Genomic DNA, 19,137 nt, shown 5'->3' with positions numbered 1-19,137 from the left:
TAAATGTTTCGGGTATTTTTGTGATTTCCCCGGGACATTGGTCTCGCTCTCTGGATAGACGGCCTAGACACCTGCAAAACACGAAAATCCCATTATCGAAATATTTGCCTCCGACGGTCAAGTTAGTAACCAGTAAACGGAAAGGCTAGAGAGAGAAAGTAGAGTAAAGTTGGAGTTGTTTTGATACTCTATTGAATGTTATGTCACAATCCATCCCTGCCATCATAAATGATTGGGGTATTTATAGGGGCGGGGAATTGTGCCCTTTTAGGGTTGTTACCTTAAAATGACGTGCTCTGATTGGCGACGTAATCAGATTTGGACACGTGTCCTGATAAGGGCGCCGTTTTGCGGTTTTCTCGGGACTTGGGCCTCCTGATATAAGGAGACCCTTTTCTCTCTTTTTTAGGTGCTCTTTGTAGGGTTTGCATACGTGTCATCTTCCTATAGGGACACGTGTCGCCCTTTGATTGGGACACGTATCACTATGGGATTGGTCCACGTTTTGGGGGTAATTTTTACCCTAAACAGATACCATGTAAATGGACCGTTTCAACCAAAAATTTAAGCTGATGATTGAGGCTCAGAAACATGTTTTATAATCTATCATTAACTACTAAGGGTGGGGTAACTCCCGACTATCCCAGTCGAAAGGAGTGCACGAAAGCAAAGTTGTAATTCTTTTAAGCGAAGATCAAGAATCCTTTTAAAAACAACTTTCAATTGATAAGCCTCTAAGGGACCCGTTAAGTTGCACAGATGTTATTTCCAACAAGTATTAACTTTGGTGAAATAATGAACTTTGGTGAAATAATGAGAAAAATGATATGGAAAAAGTTTATTTCTTGAAATTCACAGGCAATTTTTATACAGACTTATAAATAATATCATAGGGTAAATTTATTATTGAGAGCTGCTCAAAATCCCAAAGCCTTGAATATCTTAGCGTTGAGGATACCTTCGTGGTAGAAAGTTGCAATTGCTGCTCCGACGAAGGGTCCAATCCAGAATATCCACTACATCACCAATAATTGTAAGGGAAACAAAAATGTTATAAATTAAATCATACAACTGCAGCTTAATTAAATTAAAAAATGACCCTGTTAAAAATTAAATAAATAGATAAATAAATTAAAATGGACAAATTATTGATTAAGATGGAATTTCATTAAATTATTGTAAGATGGGTTAAAGTTATTCTAAAAGTTACCATATTGCTAACATAAATTTTACCTTTAAAATACACTTACAGTGTATAAGAGTAATCATATTAGCTTTGATAACATGTATCATTTAGAAATTACATATTAAAATACAATCAAATTCGTTACAAATTAAAAGTTTCCCGTAAAAGGTTTAATGTTACCATAAAAATTGTTGAATTTACCCTTAAATTGACCGTCTTACATTAAAATTAACGTAAAACCGCCTTATACAATATTGATTAATAAAAATGATACTAAGCTTTAAATTAACTAACACATATCTTTATGTAATTTATTTGACTAATAAAATATGTAAGGTAGTTGAATATTACATAAGAAAATATAGTGGAAGTGATAATTATTGAAAAACAATGAATGTCGGAATGTGAGAGGGAATAAATAATAATAATAATAATAATAATAATAATAATAATAATAATAATAATAATAATAATAATAATAATAATAATTTTTCTAAAAACTTTTAAAAAATGGAACATATATGACAGGGTTGAAAGTAGTAGTAAAATGAAATAGATAATTCATTAATCATTATCTAGTAATGTAATAGTCTTAGGGGTCGTTTGGTTGGGGGTAGGGAATGGGAATAATCAACTACCATGAATCCCTTTCTTGATGTTAGATAGACAAAATCAATCATTCACTTTACCCCTCCCATTACCCCATTTTCCTCTATCTTCATGCCCCACCCAAGGGAATCACTCAAACCCCCAAATTCCTCTTCACCCAACTACCTTGACCAAATTTCTAACTACCTTTACCACTCTTGAAAACACCAACTAACCACTGACACCACCGCCTAGCCACTATCCGGCCACCCTGACACCACCAGAACCACCGCCTAGCCACCATCCAGCCACCAGAACTACCAACTAACCACCGACACCACCGCCTAGCCACCATCCAACCACCCTGACACCACCAAAATCGCCGCCTAGCCACCATCCAGCCACCAGAATTACCAACTGACCACCAGAACCACCGCCTAGCCACCATAAAATCGCCGACGCCCCTGCTGCCACCATCGAAACCACCTAAAACCACCATTCTCCACCGAAACCACCCAAATCCACCCGGAAAAAAACTCATCTTCCCCAAATTACCCAACTTCATTCGAATCAACCCTCATCCACCACGTTCACCACTCATTACCCACGAAGTCACCACACCCACCATGAAAACCACTACAAAACCACCCAAAAACCCTAACCATCTCAACAAAAAAACCCATTAACAACCCCCAATCACCCAAAAAACAACATATGACACTCTATTAACAAACAACCTACTAGATCTATCAAAAAATCACTTAAAAAAAAAGAGAGAAGAGGGACAACATCGACAATTAGAAGGAAAAGGGGCGGCGGCGCGGTGGACAAAGGAGGGCAGTGGTGTCGCAGGAAAAGGGGAGTAGGTCGCCGGCAGGGAGGGATGGGGACCGACGAAGGGTGTGAGGGGGCTCGGCACCGCTGGGGAGAGGGGGTTGGAGTTGGTTGTTGGCAGTGAGTTGGTACTTCCATCTTCATTCCCTTTCCACCCTGTGAACAAACAACCTATAATAAATAAGGGAGTTTGTAGGGAATATTTCAAGCATCCCATACTTGAGCCTCACTGTGATCATACACTTAAGGATGGTGGCATCCAAAGGGAAGGAAGATAGAGAAAAAGAGTCGTCAACAAGTTTTAGGAACTTGTAAACCGTTCATAGGGTGAAGGTTACACCCCTTCACGATCCATGAGATCGCTAACTCCATAGTGGTCTAGAACCATGACTGGATATTCGGGGATGAAGGTACAAATCCAATCTAAAAGAGATTGAACCTGCCCTAAATAAGCCTCTACTTTATTCTTTTTTTTTTTGCTTCTCATATTCATGTGCGCTTTCTGACTAACATACAATCAATATATTAATCCTAAACCTGTTTAATCTATGTTGGTTGAATATTAATGCACAAACAAATCTATTATTGGCGATCACTTGAATTAAAATCACATTAGCCTAAATAAAATTATTAATTATCTTATTAAGCGTGATTACAAGTACAAATTTCCTGTAAACCTACAAGAGAGGGCATGACCAAGCAATAACAATAATAATATCAAGCAACATAATAATAATATAACAAATCATCATCATCATCTCAATCTCATCAAAGCATAATAATATTAGCAAGATCCTAGGCATGATACTAACATGATTAATAACAAATCCTATCATGTCACTAAACAATAAAGATCAAAGCTTTAACCCTAAATTGATACTAACATGGTAGAAGAAATAGGAAGCAACCTAAGCATGATACTAGGAATTAAAATAACATCCTAACATGATACTAGGAATTAATATAATCTAAGCATGATTTCTATATCAAAAGAACAATTAAGTAATTAAATTACTTACTTTGATGCCTCGTATCTCTTTATATCAAAACAATACACACGTTAGTAACTTCAATGAAAATATTAAATCAAACAATTAATTTAAATAATTGAAATAGGGATTTGGGACCAAACCCTCAGAAATTATCAACCTTTCACGTCTAGGGGGAAGGCAACTTCGAGCTTGGCTAGGTGTGTCTAGAACTCATGAATGCGGTATGTTGTATTTGAAAAGGGAAGGCTTAGAAAGAGGGAGAAAGAATAAGCTATTAGTTTAAGAGAGAGAAGAGAAAGATGATTGTTGATGATTGTGAATGATTGTTGATGATAAAACAGAGAAATACGACCCTATTTATAGAGAAAATAGTCTGAAAACGATCAGAAAAAAACCGAATCCTATCAGGAATAAAACTACCCATGTCGCAGAATGACAGGGTCCAGCGCGATGCGACAGGCTTGTCGTGGCGCGCCAGCTTTGTTGTTTCGCGATGATTCAAGCGTTTCTAAAAATCTGTACGGAATCCTTAATTTAATTAAATTCGATTAATTAACGCCCGTACTTATCTTTGAAAATCAGATTTAATCACTTTAAAAACTTGTTTTAATCCAAATAGAATTCTTTATTTTCATAAAATATAATTATTATTCCTAATCTCATTAGAACTCAAAATAACCTTCTAGATTATTTTAGAAGATTATAATCAATTCTAATAACTTTTGGGAATATTAATTAATGGGCCCTCCACTAGATCATTGGGCCATAAAACCATTTCAAGCCCAATTTAGTACTTTGGCCATAAATTCCTCATTATTCATCGGAATTGGGTTATAATATATCGTTGGAAAGCTCTTTTGCCCAATCCAACTACACTATTATTGAACCCTTATCATGGACCAAACTAAATTGGACTGGACATTCTTATAAATAGAGTACGAAAAGAAATATTTTTGAAAATAGAAAGGAGAGAATTTTATTAAAACAACCGCATCACAAGACTTTCCACACTTTCACTTCGTTCGATAATCAAGTGACGTGAAGGTACACATCACTGGGTTTGGTTTTTGGAGAGACACAATTAGGTTTCTACAATGTTGCTTTCCATTCTCCCTCTTTCCCTTTCTCTTAATCATTATTCCCTTTCCCCTTTGTGAACCAAACGAACCCTTAGATGAATAAGAAAGTTAAGAGAGTTGATAAGAGGGTAAGTTGTACTAACAAGGTCATTCCAGGTCTTGTGGTTGTTGTAGATTACTGCAGCTCCAAGACTTCAAGCAGGATTAATGCTAGTTCCGGTGATAGGAATGGTTGCAAGGTGAACCATAAATACCGCGAATCCAATTGCAAGTGGTGCTTGTTTAAGGTATTTTTACCCCGCCATGTGGCCAAATCGGAGGGCGACACGTGTCAGCCCAAGGATAGTCCAAAGTGGACCATTCCCCGCTTGACACGTGTCATCCCAGATATTTGGGAAAATGTCGGCCTTCAGGCCCAAATCCCGAGAAAGCCGTAGATCGGCGCAGCCCACCAATGATTAGGGTTTGATACCCTAATCAGGGGCACAATTCCCAATGACCCTATAAATAGGGAGATTCCCCTCTTTTGGAGGGCAGGTTCACATTTTTAAGGTATTCATTGCAAACCGTCCCTTTGATAGAGACAACTGAGCTTGGAATCCAAGCAGATCCCCACCTTAATTTCCGCACCTTTTACTCTACTTCAAGTTACTAACTTGAGCGTTGGAGGCGGAGCACCATCCAACTGGTGTCTCCGTTAATTTTGCAGGTACAGAGCCGGCAGGATCAGTCTTCGAGTTGTAACTCTCCCGAGGGACAAAAAACCCCAAAACATTTGGCGCCGTCTGTGGGGAGAGTACCTCAAGATGGTTCAAAACTCTGTACCGATTCTCAATTCTACCTCTCTACGTCCGGGTACCCAGACGGGTAACTTGGATGAATTGCAACCGGTTATTCAACCGATCGGGTACGAAATTCCCCAGCCTCCACCTCAGCCTCAGCCAGAGGTATTCACTGAGGAGGAGGATGAGGAGGAAGATAATGATGTTGAGACTTACATCTCTAGGGATGGATCTCTCATCTCTAAATCTATTCGTTCCAGGGATCAACTGGAGCGAAATGAAGACCAGGCGGGCCCAAGCAGGCGCCCACCTGGAAGGCCAGACGGGGAAACCCAGAAGGCCAAAGGTCAAGCCCCAGTCACCCGAGATGAGCTCATGAGATTCATGACCTCTTTCAAAGGTGAAATCAAGGCTATGATCAACAAAAACAAGGCAGGCTCTAGCAAGAGTCAGCCGGCTAAGAAGACTCCCACTTCTGGAAAGAAGAAGAAGCCGGTCAAGGACAGGCAGCCAACTCCTCATCCAAAGGAGAAGGCAGCCGCAACACTTGACTGGTCTAAGATTCTGATGCCCCGGCGACCCCAGCCGGAGGCACAAAATGCGTCTACCTTCGATGCACGACAAGTCATCGATCGAAGGAGGCGGCAGCAGTCTGAGTCAGCTTTCACTTCGAGCTTTCCAGACAGCTTCAAGCAAGTTTCTGCAAGGAACTCTGTGTCCTTGCATGAGAGTCGGACAGGCGGTAAAACCGTCAACACCGAACCTCAGCTGATGATAGGGTCTATACCATACGCACCCCAGGCGCAGTATGGGCAATATGGCCTCCAGTTCATGCAGCCACCTCCTTTTGGAGGTCAGGCGGCATATACTCCTGCCCAGCCTCTGGACTGGCAGCTTCGGTTAATGAGGCTAGGCGAACAGCCGTCTGCCTTTGCAGCCAATATAACCGGGGCGAATCAGCCGACCAAGGTTAAGAATGTTTTGGTGGGCACCTATGATGGTACCACCAACCCGGAAGACCACCTGATGGCATATACCAACCTCATGTGCTTACAGGGGTGGGACGATGCCACCTGGTGTCGTTGTTTCCCGGCTACACTGAAGGGCATTGCCCAGCAGTGGTTTGGCAACTTGCCAGCCGGTTCTGTTGATAGCTTCAAGAGGCTAGCCTTCTTGTTTGCTACCAACTTCTCAATGAACATCCCTGCCAAGAAAACGAGCCTTGATTTGAGCACCGTTAGGCAGGGTGAGAGAGAAGGGCTGCGCGCCTATGTCAGGCGGTTCAACCTGGTTAGGATACAGATCCAGGGGCTGTCTGACGAGGTAGCATTCACAGACTTTTTCAAGGGTCTGAGAGACGGGTCGGCTTTTAAGTTCGACCTTGTCAGAAAAGGGGCACTTACGCTACAGGCGGCCCTGAGGGAGGCGGAAAGCTATATACAGGCTACCGACCTCTGCACGCCTGGTGGCCAGTCAGACTCCAAGAAGTCTGACAAACAGAGAGACAGCCGGTCAGCTCAGCCGGGTAATAAAAAAGAAAAGAGCGGAAAGAGAAAAGAAGTCTGGGCGGTCAGCGATTCTGAGCAGCCGTCCCAGAAGAAGAAGAAAGAGGTTAAACCGTACGTCCCCAAGTACGAGTTTAACAAAGACCGCAACTCCATCCTCATGGAGGTAAAGGACCGGCTGTCCATTGAGAAGCCGAATCCAATGAAGAGCTCCGTCCAGTCACGGAACAAAAATAAATATTGCCAGTTCCATGAGGAGGTTGGCCATGACACCAACGACTGCTTTAGTCTGCAGCGGACGTTGGACCGTCTGGCTGACAAAGGGCTTTTAAAGTCCTACATTTCTAAGTCCCCAGCCGGGGCAAAAAAGAAGAGCAAGGGTCAGTCCTCCAAGGCTACCCAGCCGGCTAGTAGTTCGGATACAGATAGGGATCCGGTCTACACTATAGCAGGCGGATTTTCATGTGGTGGCCCTACCACCCGGGGCACCAAGAGCCATCTTCGAAAGATGGACAAGGATGATGATGAGCAGGCGTCTGCCTCCTCCGCCTTCCCAGACGTCCTCATAACTGAGAAGGACAGGGGCAGCGTCCGCCGTCCGCATGACGACCCGGTCGTCATTGAATGTAAGGTTGCCAACCAGCTGGTTGGACGGATCCTTATTGACACCGGCAGCTCGTCGGACATCATCAGCCTCCGGTGCCTGCAGAAGCTGAAGTACAACTCCAGCAGCATGCATCCGGTTACCCACCCCTTGGTTGGTTTTGGGGGTGGGATGGTCTACCCAGCCGGCAGAATTGATTTGCCCATCCGGCTGGGAGAAAAAGGCCAGGGACGGCATGTTGTCGTCAGGTTCTTGGTCGTGGAGGAGTTGACCGCCTACAATATTATCCTTGGTAGGCCAACCCTCAACGAAACCAAGGCGGTGATCATCCCGTCTCTCATGCTTGTCAAGTATGAGCGGGATGATGGCTCTGTTGGTTCCCTGAACGGGGATCAGAAGACGGCTCGGGAGTGTTATCTCTCAGCCGTTAAAGATACTGTGGCCTCAGACGGCCAAGGGAAGGAACCAATAGACCTTGACGCTGTCAAGGACGCCCCACTAGCCGTTGGTAAGAAGAGAAAAGCGCCTCTGCTGGTGGAGGTGAAAAAAGAGAAAAAATAGCAATCACTGACCGGCGAACGGTCAGAAGAGCTCCGTCCCCAACCGGCTGGAGAACACATTGATCTCGTTCTGGACGACAGCCGTCCAGAGCGGACGGTGAAGGTTGGGACGGCTGCTAATGCTGCTCTGGGTGCAGACTTGCACCTTCTGCTGAAAGAATTCAAAGACATCTTTGCCTTTGAAGTGGAAGAGATGCCAGGCGTCAGCCCGGATCTCGCTGTCCACAAACTCGCCGTGGATCCCAAAAAGAAGCCCATCCGGCAAAAGAAAAGAAACCATGGCGAGGAAAGAAGTCAGGCGGCAGCTGCCGAAATCAAAAGGCTGCTAGACGCCAGGTTCATTCGGCCCTGCAATTTCCCCGACTGGGTGGACAATGTGGTCCTTGTTAAGAAACCGAATGGGACCTGGCGCATGTGTGTTGATTACACAGACCTCAACAAGGCGTGTCCAAAGGACAGTTACCCGCTTCCAAAGATCGACAGTCTGGTCGACTCTACAGCCGGTCACGCCTTGATGAGCTTCATGGATGCCTACTCCGGCTTCCATCAGATACCCCTCTGGAAAAAAGATCAAGAGAAGACGGCCTTCGTCACTGATTTGGGGTTATTCTGTTATACTGTGATGCCGTTTGGCTTGAAGAATGCGCCTGCCACCTTCCAACGAATGATTAATACGGTCTTCATCAATCAACTTGGGAGGAATGTGGAGGCGTACATTGATGACATGATAGTCAAATCCAAGCAACAGGCGGATCACCTTGCTGATCTCCGAGAAACATTCACCACCCTCAGGCGGCATAAGGTCATGTTAAACCCCAAGAAATGCGTCTTTGGTGTTGAGTTTGGGAAGTTTCTCGGATTCCTGATTGATCAAAGGGGGATAGAGGCTAACCCCGAAAAGATACAGGCGGTAATTGACATGAAGTCACCCCGTTCTGTCAAGGAAGTCCAGAGGCTGACTGGTTGCCTGGCCGCCTTGGGGAGGTTCCTCAGCCGGTCAGGTGACAAATGCCTTTACTTCTTCCAAGCAATCAGGAAGAAGACCAGGTTCGAATGGGGAGACGATGCTGAGACGGAATTCCAGAGGCTAAAAGAGCGTTTGCACTCTCTGCCTAGGTTGGTCAGTCCTCTACCTAGGGAGACGTTGTATATGTATTTGGCCGTCTCAGACCATGCTCTCAGTGCCGTTCTCCTTGCTGAGCGAGACGGCGTTCAGCTCCCGGTTTACTTCATTAGCCATGTTCTTAAAAACGCTGAACTCCGGTACCCCCTGATTGAAAAGTTTGGCCTTGCTTTGTACATGGCATTCAAAAAATTGAAGCCTTACTTTCTGGCTCATCCGGTGGTAATTTACACCGACCAGCCACTCAAGCGGCCAATGACTACCTTGGAGTCATCCGGAAGAATGCTAAAATGGGCTATTGAAATGCAAAGTCTTGAAATCACTTTCGAACCAAGAAAGGCAGTGAAAGGTCAGGCGTTTGCCGACTTCATTGTGGAAATGACCCGTCCGGTGGCTCTGGACAATCTTGATCAGGTTTGGAAAGTGTATGTAGACGGGAGTTCTACAAAGAACGGCTGTGGTGCAGGCGTAATTTATGAGTCTCCTGAAGGGGACAGATATGAGTATGCACTACGGTTCAAATTTCAGGCCTCAAACAATGAGGCGGAATATGAAGCCCTGCTAGCCGGAATCCGTATGTGTAAGGCGGCAGGGGCAACAAAAATTGACGCCTACTCAGATTCGCAGTTGGTCGCTAGCCAATATCAGGGAACATATGAGGCAACTCACCCGGCTATGATCAAATATCTTCAGGCGGTCAAAGAAGAGGCTGGGTCACTTGAGGAGTTCCGGCTGAATCAAGTGCCCAGGTCTGACAATAACCAGGCGGATGCGCTATCGAAGCTTGCATCTTCCGCCTGCCATGATACGCCTCGGTCAGTCTTCTGGGAAGTACTTGAAAAAAGAAGCATCTTTGAAGATCCCATTGGAGTCCTAGACCGAAGCTCCACCTGGATGGATGGCATCCGGGCGTACCTCTCAGACGGCACGCTCCCTGATTCGCCACAGGAGGCAGCCGTTCTGAAAAAGCGGGCCGCAAGCTTTGAGTTGAGAAATGGAGAACTCTTCAAGGCGGGGTTTCTTAAGCCTCTATTGAAGTGTGTAACCCCAGAGAAGGGGAAGGAAGTTCTCGAAGACTTGCACTCGGGGTTCTGCGCCTCCCACATAGGCGGCAGATCTCTAGCCGTCAGAGCCAGACGACAATACTTTTGGCCTACTCTAGGGGCAGACGCCAAGGAATTGGTGAGAAAATGTGACAAGTGCCAGAAATTTGGCAAACTTATTCACCGCCCGGCTACTGATCTGACGGTCATCCACAGCCCAATCCCGTTTGCAAAATGGGGCATGGACATTTTAGGTCCTTACACGCCTGCGCCAGGCGGTAAGCGTTATATCTTGGTGGCTGTGGATTACTTCACCAAGTGGGTAGAGGCTGAAGCGGTAAAGAATATCAAGACATCAGACGTCATTTCCTTCATCTGGAAGAATGTCATCACCCGGTATGGGGTACCTATGTCCATGGTGTTTGATAATGGCCCTCAGTTTGAGACGCCTCAGCTAAAAACTTGGTTGGGAGATCAAGGGATCTCAACCTGTTTCGCATCAGTCAGCCGTCCCCAAGCAAACGGCCAAGTAGAAGCCTTCAACAAGCTGATCTCAGACGGCATAAAGAAGAAAATTGAAAGAGCCGGTGGCTTATGGGCTGAGGAATTAATCCATGTCCTATGGGCCATCCGGACAACAGCAAAGGGGTCAGCCGGAGAAACCCCATTTCTCATGGTTTACGGTGCTGAAGCCGTCTTGCCCATTGAACACTATGAGCAGACTCTCAGAGTCATGTTATATGATGAAGAGGCAAACTGGGAGGCAATGCGCCTGGCATTGGATTCACTTCCAGAGCGTAGGGGCAATTCCGCCTTGCGTCATGAGATTTACCGTCTGAGAATGACAAGAGCCTACAACAAGAGAGTACACAAGCGTCCCTTGAAAGTGGACGACCTAGTGTTACGGAAAATGGAGGCAACCGGTAGGGCTAATGAGCTTGGAAAGCTAACTCCTAATTGGGAAGGCCCCTACCGGATTTATGAAGAAGTAAGAGACGGCACCTACCGCCTGGAAACCCCAGACGGCAGGCGCCTGCCTAGAACTTGGAATGTAGATAATTTGAAAAAATACTACTTCTGAGATTTTGTAAATTTTGTAAGCAAGAAGTACATTAATGAGAATTTGCTTTTTGTTATCATATTTTGTTTCCCGTCTGAACCCAGACGGGTCACTTGTTTGTTTTTCTGAGTTGTACACTTGGAAATTAAGTTAACGTCTGATTGACGAAGAGGCCAATGGCCAGATAAGTAAGCTAAGCGCAAAAACGCTTAGTGGCTATGCAGCCGGTCTACACCAAGACCAGAGGCCAATGGCCGGATGGCTACTTCGACCTAAATTCGCCTGTCCCAACATGGACAAAGGCGTCCGGCGACACCCCTCCGGGTGCAATCGTCGCAGAGAGAAGCCAACCTGCTTACTCTACGTACCTATGCAGGAGGCCACAATTGGATGGCTAAATCAGCCATCCATAGCCGTCTGACCTGAGCAATCTAAGGAACGACCAAGTTTTGATCACCGGATGTCCAAAGGACATCAGCCGGTGACCGACTGAAGTTCCTACTTAGATTACTTTTTGAAATTATACAAGTCCCCCCAATGGGGTAGAAGGACATTGAAAGTATAATTGGATTACAATCACCCCAGGCGGCATTTGCCTTCCTGCACCATGAAGGGTCAGGCGGCCATTTGCCTCCTACCCCCAGGCGGCATTTGCCTTCCTGCACCATGAAGGGTCAGGCGGCCATTTGCCTCCTAACCCCAGGCGGCATTTGCCTTCCTGCACCATGAAGGGTCAGGCGGCCATTTGCCTCCTACCCCCAGGCGGCATTTGCCTTCCTGCACCATGAAGGGTCAGGCGGCCATTTGCCTCCTACCCCCAGGCGGCATTTGCCTTCCTGCACCATGAAGGGTCAGGCGACCATTTGCCTCCTACCCCCAGGCGGCATTTGCCTTCCTGCACCATGAAGGGTCAGGCGGCTCTATTTGCCTCCCTACCCTATCAATGCAGACGGCCACAATTGGACGGCTGAATCAGCCATCCATAGCCGTCTGACCTGAACTGTCTAAGGAAAGAGCAAGTTCCGGAACCCGGATGTCTAAGGACATCAGGCGGGGACCGGCTGCATTTCTTACTTAGCGTTTTTATTTTTAAATTGTACACATCCTCATTTGGGGCAAAAGAGTTGTGCAACGGCTATTTAAATTCTGCTCAGACGGGTAACACCGTCTAGCTAGAAGCTGAAACGCCTGTTAATGTACGGCTGTGTACTTGGTTTGGGGCAATCACTACTGTGATTGATTGACTTACAAACGTATCATGCTCTTTGCAGCATCAGACGTTCCCAAGTCAATCAATCAGCTTCACTTGAAACCAACCACACAGCCGTCCAGGGGCAAGACCAGCCGCATACTTTTGATAAGTTAGGCGGAGAAAATTGCAGCCGCATACTTTTGATAAGTTAGGCGGAGAAAATTGCAGCCGCATACTTTTGATAAGTTAGGCGGAGAAATTTGAAATGCAAAAATTTGAAAGCTCAAACACAAGCGCAAAGTAATAAAACCGACTCAGTCGGTGCATTCATAAAAGATTTCCGTCCAACCAAACGGCTGGATGGATCAATTGTTATCAAATATTGTTTGCAAGATCCGGCTCCTCAGCCGGTAAAAATACAAATATACTCGGCACGCAGGCCGGAAAAACAAAGTGTTTGGCATACTGCCGCAGAAAAACTAAGGCTTGGCGCACAGCCGCTGAAGCTACTGCCCTGCAGGCGGCCCTTCCTGGTTCCTCTCGCCCTCCTCAAGGATTTCAACGTCTGGGGCTTCTGGAGTTTCAGGCTCCGGTTGTTCCGTCTCAGCCCAGGCGAGGAAGGACTCAGGCTCTGGCTCACCTCTCTCTCGCAAGTAGACGACTTCGTCAGCATACTTGTGAGCCAGGGCCCAGACGCCGTAATCCTTTCCAGGATTCAAGGCATCCCAGGCGATCTTCATCATGGCCTCATTATCGGCGGCCATCTCAGCAACCAGACGGTCTTGCTCCGCCTGGAGGGTTGCTCGGAAGTTCTCCTGAGCTTTAGCCGCCGCCTCCTCCATCTGGGATATCTTCTTCTTCAGATCAGCATTCTCTGAAGAAGCTCCTTGAAGAGCCTGGAGGTTCTCTTGGGCCTTCTGGAGGTCCTCCTTCAGCTTAGGGAGATCCGCCTCCGCCTGCTTCTGGGCCGCCTCTGCAGCCTCGGCCCTCTGGTTGGCCGTCTGCAGTGCCGCCTCCAGCTCTTGAATTTTGGCCGCCTGCGTCATTTCGGTTGCTTTAGTTTCAAGGTCGTTAATTATGGTTGAATGCAAAGCAACATCATTGGCAATGGAGGCGGACTCCTTGGCCCGTCTTACCTCATCCCGTTTGCGGGTGTAAGGGCGCTTGAGACCGTCTACCCGCAGCAAGGCCTACAAAAAATAAAGGTTAAGGATGCAGGCGGGAAAGAGTGTAGAAATAGCCATTGAAAAAATTGGTTAAGTGTACTACCTCCGCCAGAAGGGTGACGATGCGTTCAAGATTGAACGTCTCAATCCCTGGGATAGCATCCTTATCCCGTTTGCTTACAGCGCCCAGCATGGCCCTGGCATGCTTCTGGACGTCTGGCCAGCGAGGCGATTGATCTGCATCACAATCAGCATCAGATTGGGTTACTAAAGCAGCGCCTATCTGGTTCCGACCGTCTGAGGATGACGTTTGCTGGGAGTGTGATTTCACTCGCAGCGGCCATCCCAGCTCAGACGGGGATTCAAAGGGATTCTTACCTGCAGAGCCGGCCAGGCGGGAGCCGCTGGCAGCCGTTGAAAGCCCCCCGGTTGCAGGAAGAGGACGGGCCAAGTCTAGGCCAAGAGAGCCTGACACCTGCTCATTCCTCCCTCCTATTCTCATTTGCCTCCCAGGCGGGGCAGTAGGAGTAGCAGAGGAGGCGGCCTTTTTAGAGGACTTGCTTGGGTTTGAGACGGGGGTCTCCTCCCTAGCCCGTTTGAGATTCCTCTCAAACGTCTTGTCCACCTTGCCTCCCTGAAAATACAACAACTTAATGTCAGCAGACGACGTGAGGAAACGTTGAAAGTTAACTCAAAAAGCAGGTCAGGCGTTTACCTTGGCCCTGAGCTCACGCGCCTGGGCTTCCGCCAAATCTCGGCGGATCTGGGCAGAGGACCGTCTGGGTGTCTTCTCTTCGGGCAACATGTTTAATGCTTCTCCTGCAAGGTCAGACGGAAAACAGTTAGAACATTAACAAGAAATTCATTTCCGACACAAAAGTACCCCAGACGGAAATGATTCAGGCGCATACTTCTATCAAACATGTGCCCTAGCCCGCAGGCGGCTAGGAAGCACTCGTCCCTGAACCAGGCGCTCTTTGGGATCCAATTCTTTGGAACCTTTATTACTTCCCCGGTTGACAGGGTTGAGTCTGTGAGGCCGAAGAGATCAGCCTCAATTATTTTGTCGAAGTCCTCATCCGGAATTCGAGGAAGACAGCACTTCCGACCCATAAGGTCAGGCTTCTTATTGTACAGACGGAGCTCGTAGTTCTCCCGTCTGGTGGGAGCCGTGCACAGGTAGAACCTGTGTTTCCAGCCGTCGAATTTGGAAACCTTATCCAAGGTCATCATGTATTGGGGGAGTGTGGACAGAGTATACCACGCTCTGAACCCGCCTGGGTTGCGGCTGAGATAGTGCATCTTGGCAAACGCCTCCCAGCCGGGGTGAACCCCTTGGAATTCACAGGCGGCAACGTACCCCAGAATGTTTGCCCAAGAATTGGGGGAAAGTTGCCAGACTCCGAGGCCGTAGCCTCTCAAAATTGCCTTCACCGCCTGGTGAAGGGGGAAGCGAAGACCCGCCCTGAACGCCGCCTCGTAACAGCCGAAGTAGCCGTCTGCGTTGCGTTCAGTGTCCTCCCAAGAAATGGTGTCGTCTGGGGGAGGCACCCTTATCCTCCACCCGTCTCCCATTGGGTGGGCTTTCAGGAAATTTGGAAGATTTTTCTCCATCAGGTCAATGTCTTTTGAGGAGACGTGGATTTTGAAGGGATCATCTTTCTCCTTCCACGTCTTCCTCTCTTCTTCCTCACTATCCTCAAGCGGGGGAAGATCGTCACTGCTTTCAGAGGAAGAGACGTCAACAACCCTTCTCGTCTCCTCCCCTGATAAAGAAAGAGAAACTGAGGCGGCCTCTTCCCCGCCTTGGTCATTGTCCTCTTCCCCGCTTTGGTCGCATTCCTCCAAAAAGGAATCAGGAGGAGTTGGGGGGCCGCGCGGAGGGGACCTTTCTGGAGCCGTCTGGTGTCCAGAGCCAGACGCCTCCCCCTCAGACGCTTGTGCGCCTGAGTCGTCGCTCCTATAATTTGGATCTCGTGTCGTCTGCATAGTCCGAGCCATTGTGTCCTGCACAGACGCGCAGATGGTCGGAATCCAAGCATGAGGGTGGTCCCAACACCCTGAGACGGCACTACCAGTCCTAGACTCAGCCGTCCCTGGTGAACGGCTGGATCCTATCCTAGGCTGTGCCGTGTGTGTTGGTGATGAATCCATTTATTGTAAGGAATATATACAAACGGAAAAATGAAAAAAGAGCTGAAAGAGTCAGAGACGGTACCTTTAGATTTGATATCTGAAGGTAGACGGTTCCGCCTGTGTTGGTACGTCTGGGTTTCTTCAAATATGCGCCTGACTCAGACGGATGACTTCTGTTCTCTCTTTCAAGATTCTAAGTTTACTCTGAAATTTTTGTGAAGTGTGGCAAGATTCTGAGGGTAAACGGCTATATATAGAGGGTGAAAGGAGGGGCAACTCCGTAATTTACCCAGAAGTTAAACAGTAAATTTTGGCGGTTAAATTACCACCATTCAGCGAGTGACATGTGTCACAGATGCCACGCGGATTGCCGCGTCACATCTGTGAGGGGCAAATGTTTAGGGTATTTTTACCCCGCCATGTGGCCAAATCGGAGGGCGACACGTGTCAGCCCAAGGATAGTCCAAAGTGGACCATTCCCCGCTTGACACGTGTCATCCCAGATATTTGGGAAAATGTCGGCCTTCAGGCCCAAATCCCGAGAAAGCCGTAGATCGGCGCAGCCCACCAATGATTAGGGTTTGATACCCTAATCAGGGGCACAATTCCCAATGACCCTATAAATAGGGAGATTCCCCTCTTTTGGAGGGCAGGTTCACATTTTTAAGGTATTCATTGCAAACCGTCCCTTTGATAGAGACAACTGAGCTTGGAATCCAAGCAGATCCCCACCTTAATTTCCGCACCTTTTACTCTACTTCAAGTTACTAACTTGAGCGTTGGAGGCGGAGCACCATCCAACTGGTGTCTCCGTTAATTTTGCAGGTACAGAGCCGGCAGGATCAGTCTTCGAGTTGTAACTCTCCCGAGGGACAAAAAACCCCAAAACAGTGCTAGTACCTTCAATTCATTGAACTCTATTATGTTAACAATACTTTCAATTCTTAATCTCCTTTACCTTTATTCTTTCTTTTTATCCTGTTGGCATAACTTTACCTTTATAAAGAAAGTTTTGCAGCAATCGTTTGAAATATGACTATTTTATTATTTTAATGATAAACAATGTAACCGGTATATTTACATTATAATATGGACATAATTAGTCTTCTTATATATACAATGCAAATACAATTTTTGAAAATTTTTAATCCAACATAAAATTAATATATTTCAAGAAATTAAAAATAAAAATAAAAATTATATAAATATAAAAATTTGATGAATATAAAAAGTTGATAATACTATTTTATATTAAATATAAAGTATTATAATATATTACTTGGAGATTAATATGTCGATTATATAATCATTACTTGTATAACATTATTAATAGTCATTTCAAACGATCATTTGGCTATAAAACTTTCACTATATAACATGTACTTGCAGTTTTAATCATAAAATACTCGCATGATTCTTAGGGACTAATTGTTCAAATTCTACATGAATTACTTAACTAAGAAATTAATTTAAGGAAAAGGTCCTTTAGCGTTTAGACTCATCCTTACTCATTTGACACCCTAGTATTCCAATACAATTATGTATGTCCCTAGAATCCTAGATACATAGCTTCAATAAAGCCCTAATTATTAGCGTAATGGTATATCTTTGTAGATGATTATGTACGTACTGAGATTAAGACATGTAAAGTTGAAATCAGAAAATTAAAATGAACATGGAACAAGTCTAAAGTACTCACAGGAACATGTAAATTCCTGGCTTTTTGCTTAGCATCAGTAGTAGAGAAAATGGTGTAAACAAGAACGAAGGTACCGATGATCTTAACGGCCAAACCGGTGCTAGTACTGTATCCAGGTAACAACTTGTTCGCTCCTCCACCGTACTTGTCGTAGTAAAACACCGTGTAACGCCTTTACTAACGCTACTCCACGTATGGATCCGAAGCATTGAGCCACCATATACGACACTTCACGTAACAGTGTGATTTTTCGCGCTAGGAGCATCCCGAATGTCATCGCTGGGTTTATGTGCCCACCTAGTTGGATAAAACTTACCAATTATAATATTTTTTTTAAAAAAACCCTATAAAACACTCTTTTTGCACATTATTACCTTGTAATGTTTCTTTATAAAAATATATCGTCTAAATTATGGCTAATGAGGCCTACAACCAATGTAATGTCCATGCAACCCATTACCTCTAATTAGTAGTTACACTCACTTAGCCCCAACTACCACTAAATGCACCATTTGACATCGATTGCCCCTATTTTAGGGTTTTAATTAAGGGGTAAATTATCAAATATCGCATAGCGTGTAGAGTGGTTTTATTTCAAGTAATTTAGGTTAATTATGTGTAAGATCAATAAATATTGGCTCTATAACATAAATTTTGGATAGATTCTATCTTGGTAGTGTTATCAACAAAAAAAAGTTCAAATTATGTTTAAAAATTCTGCAATAATCATCCTTAAAATGACTACCACTATAATTAATTTTTATTGACGGATTTTTTTGTTGGTCAAATTTATTAAAAATGATTTTTCTTTTTTTAAAAGGAAAAATTGAAACTAATATTCTCAAAACTAGTCTTTTTACTTTCAACCTGGTTTACAGGTTAAATATTTTTTTAATTATTTTTTTCTTTAATCTTTATTTTTCCACCTCACCCCCTTCATTCATGCATGTCAACCACCATGACCATCCATCACCACCAAACTGACCACCTTTCCGTCTGAGATGCAATCCCGGCCCAGCCACGCCACCTGAGCCACCCCCACCCAAATCCCAAAGCCATCTTGAACAGCTACCATCCCCACCCCCTACCTTATCTCGACCGCCATCATAGCAACGCATAGAGAAATTGAAAAGAAGAAATCTCAACCGTCATTGATTCCGTTTGGGTCAAGCTCTGAGGTTTCGAAACAACAACCGCGTTTTGTAAGTAATTCTCAATTTTCGACGCCATTAAGATAACCACCGAACCACCTTCTGGAACCTTTAATCAAAACCGCTGGCTAATTCCGAATTCCGACAAAAATCCAGTGACTTCGTGATTTTCTCCACTCCTCTACAAACCTTAGAAAAAGTATTGAAGAAATTCCAGAAAGAAGTTTCTTTAGTAACGGAGTAATTAACAGAGCAACTAATGAAACCACCGTCAGTAATCGACTAATCGGGGAAGAAGGAAGGAGGGAGGGTGGCTGATTCTGACGTGCCGCTGGTCCGGTAGGGGAGGGAAGCTTCGACTAGCAGTAGGGGGAGGATGGGTAAAGTTTTTTTTTTCTAATTTCTTTGTATTTTTAAAAAACATTTTTTGAAAAACC

At 45.4% G+C, this 19,137-nt stretch overlaps 1 pseudogene; it reads right to left on the bottom strand.

Annotated features, from left to right (window-relative positions):
- Positions 1-917: 917 nt before the first annotated feature.
- The window catches only part of LOC145575377 (aquaporin PIP2-2-like), a 55,245-nt pseudogene continuing 37,025 nt past the window's right edge, over positions 918-19,137 (bottom strand).

This window comes from Chenopodium album, chromosome 13 (assembly GCF_948465745.1).
Source record: "Chenopodium album chromosome 13, dcCheAlbu1.1, whole genome shotgun sequence".
Classification (NCBI taxonomy): domain Eukaryota; kingdom Viridiplantae; phylum Streptophyta; class Magnoliopsida; order Caryophyllales; family Amaranthaceae; genus Chenopodium; species Chenopodium album.
Note: the sequence above shows the minus strand (reverse complement) of the source record. Positions and strands in the feature narration are given on the sequence as shown.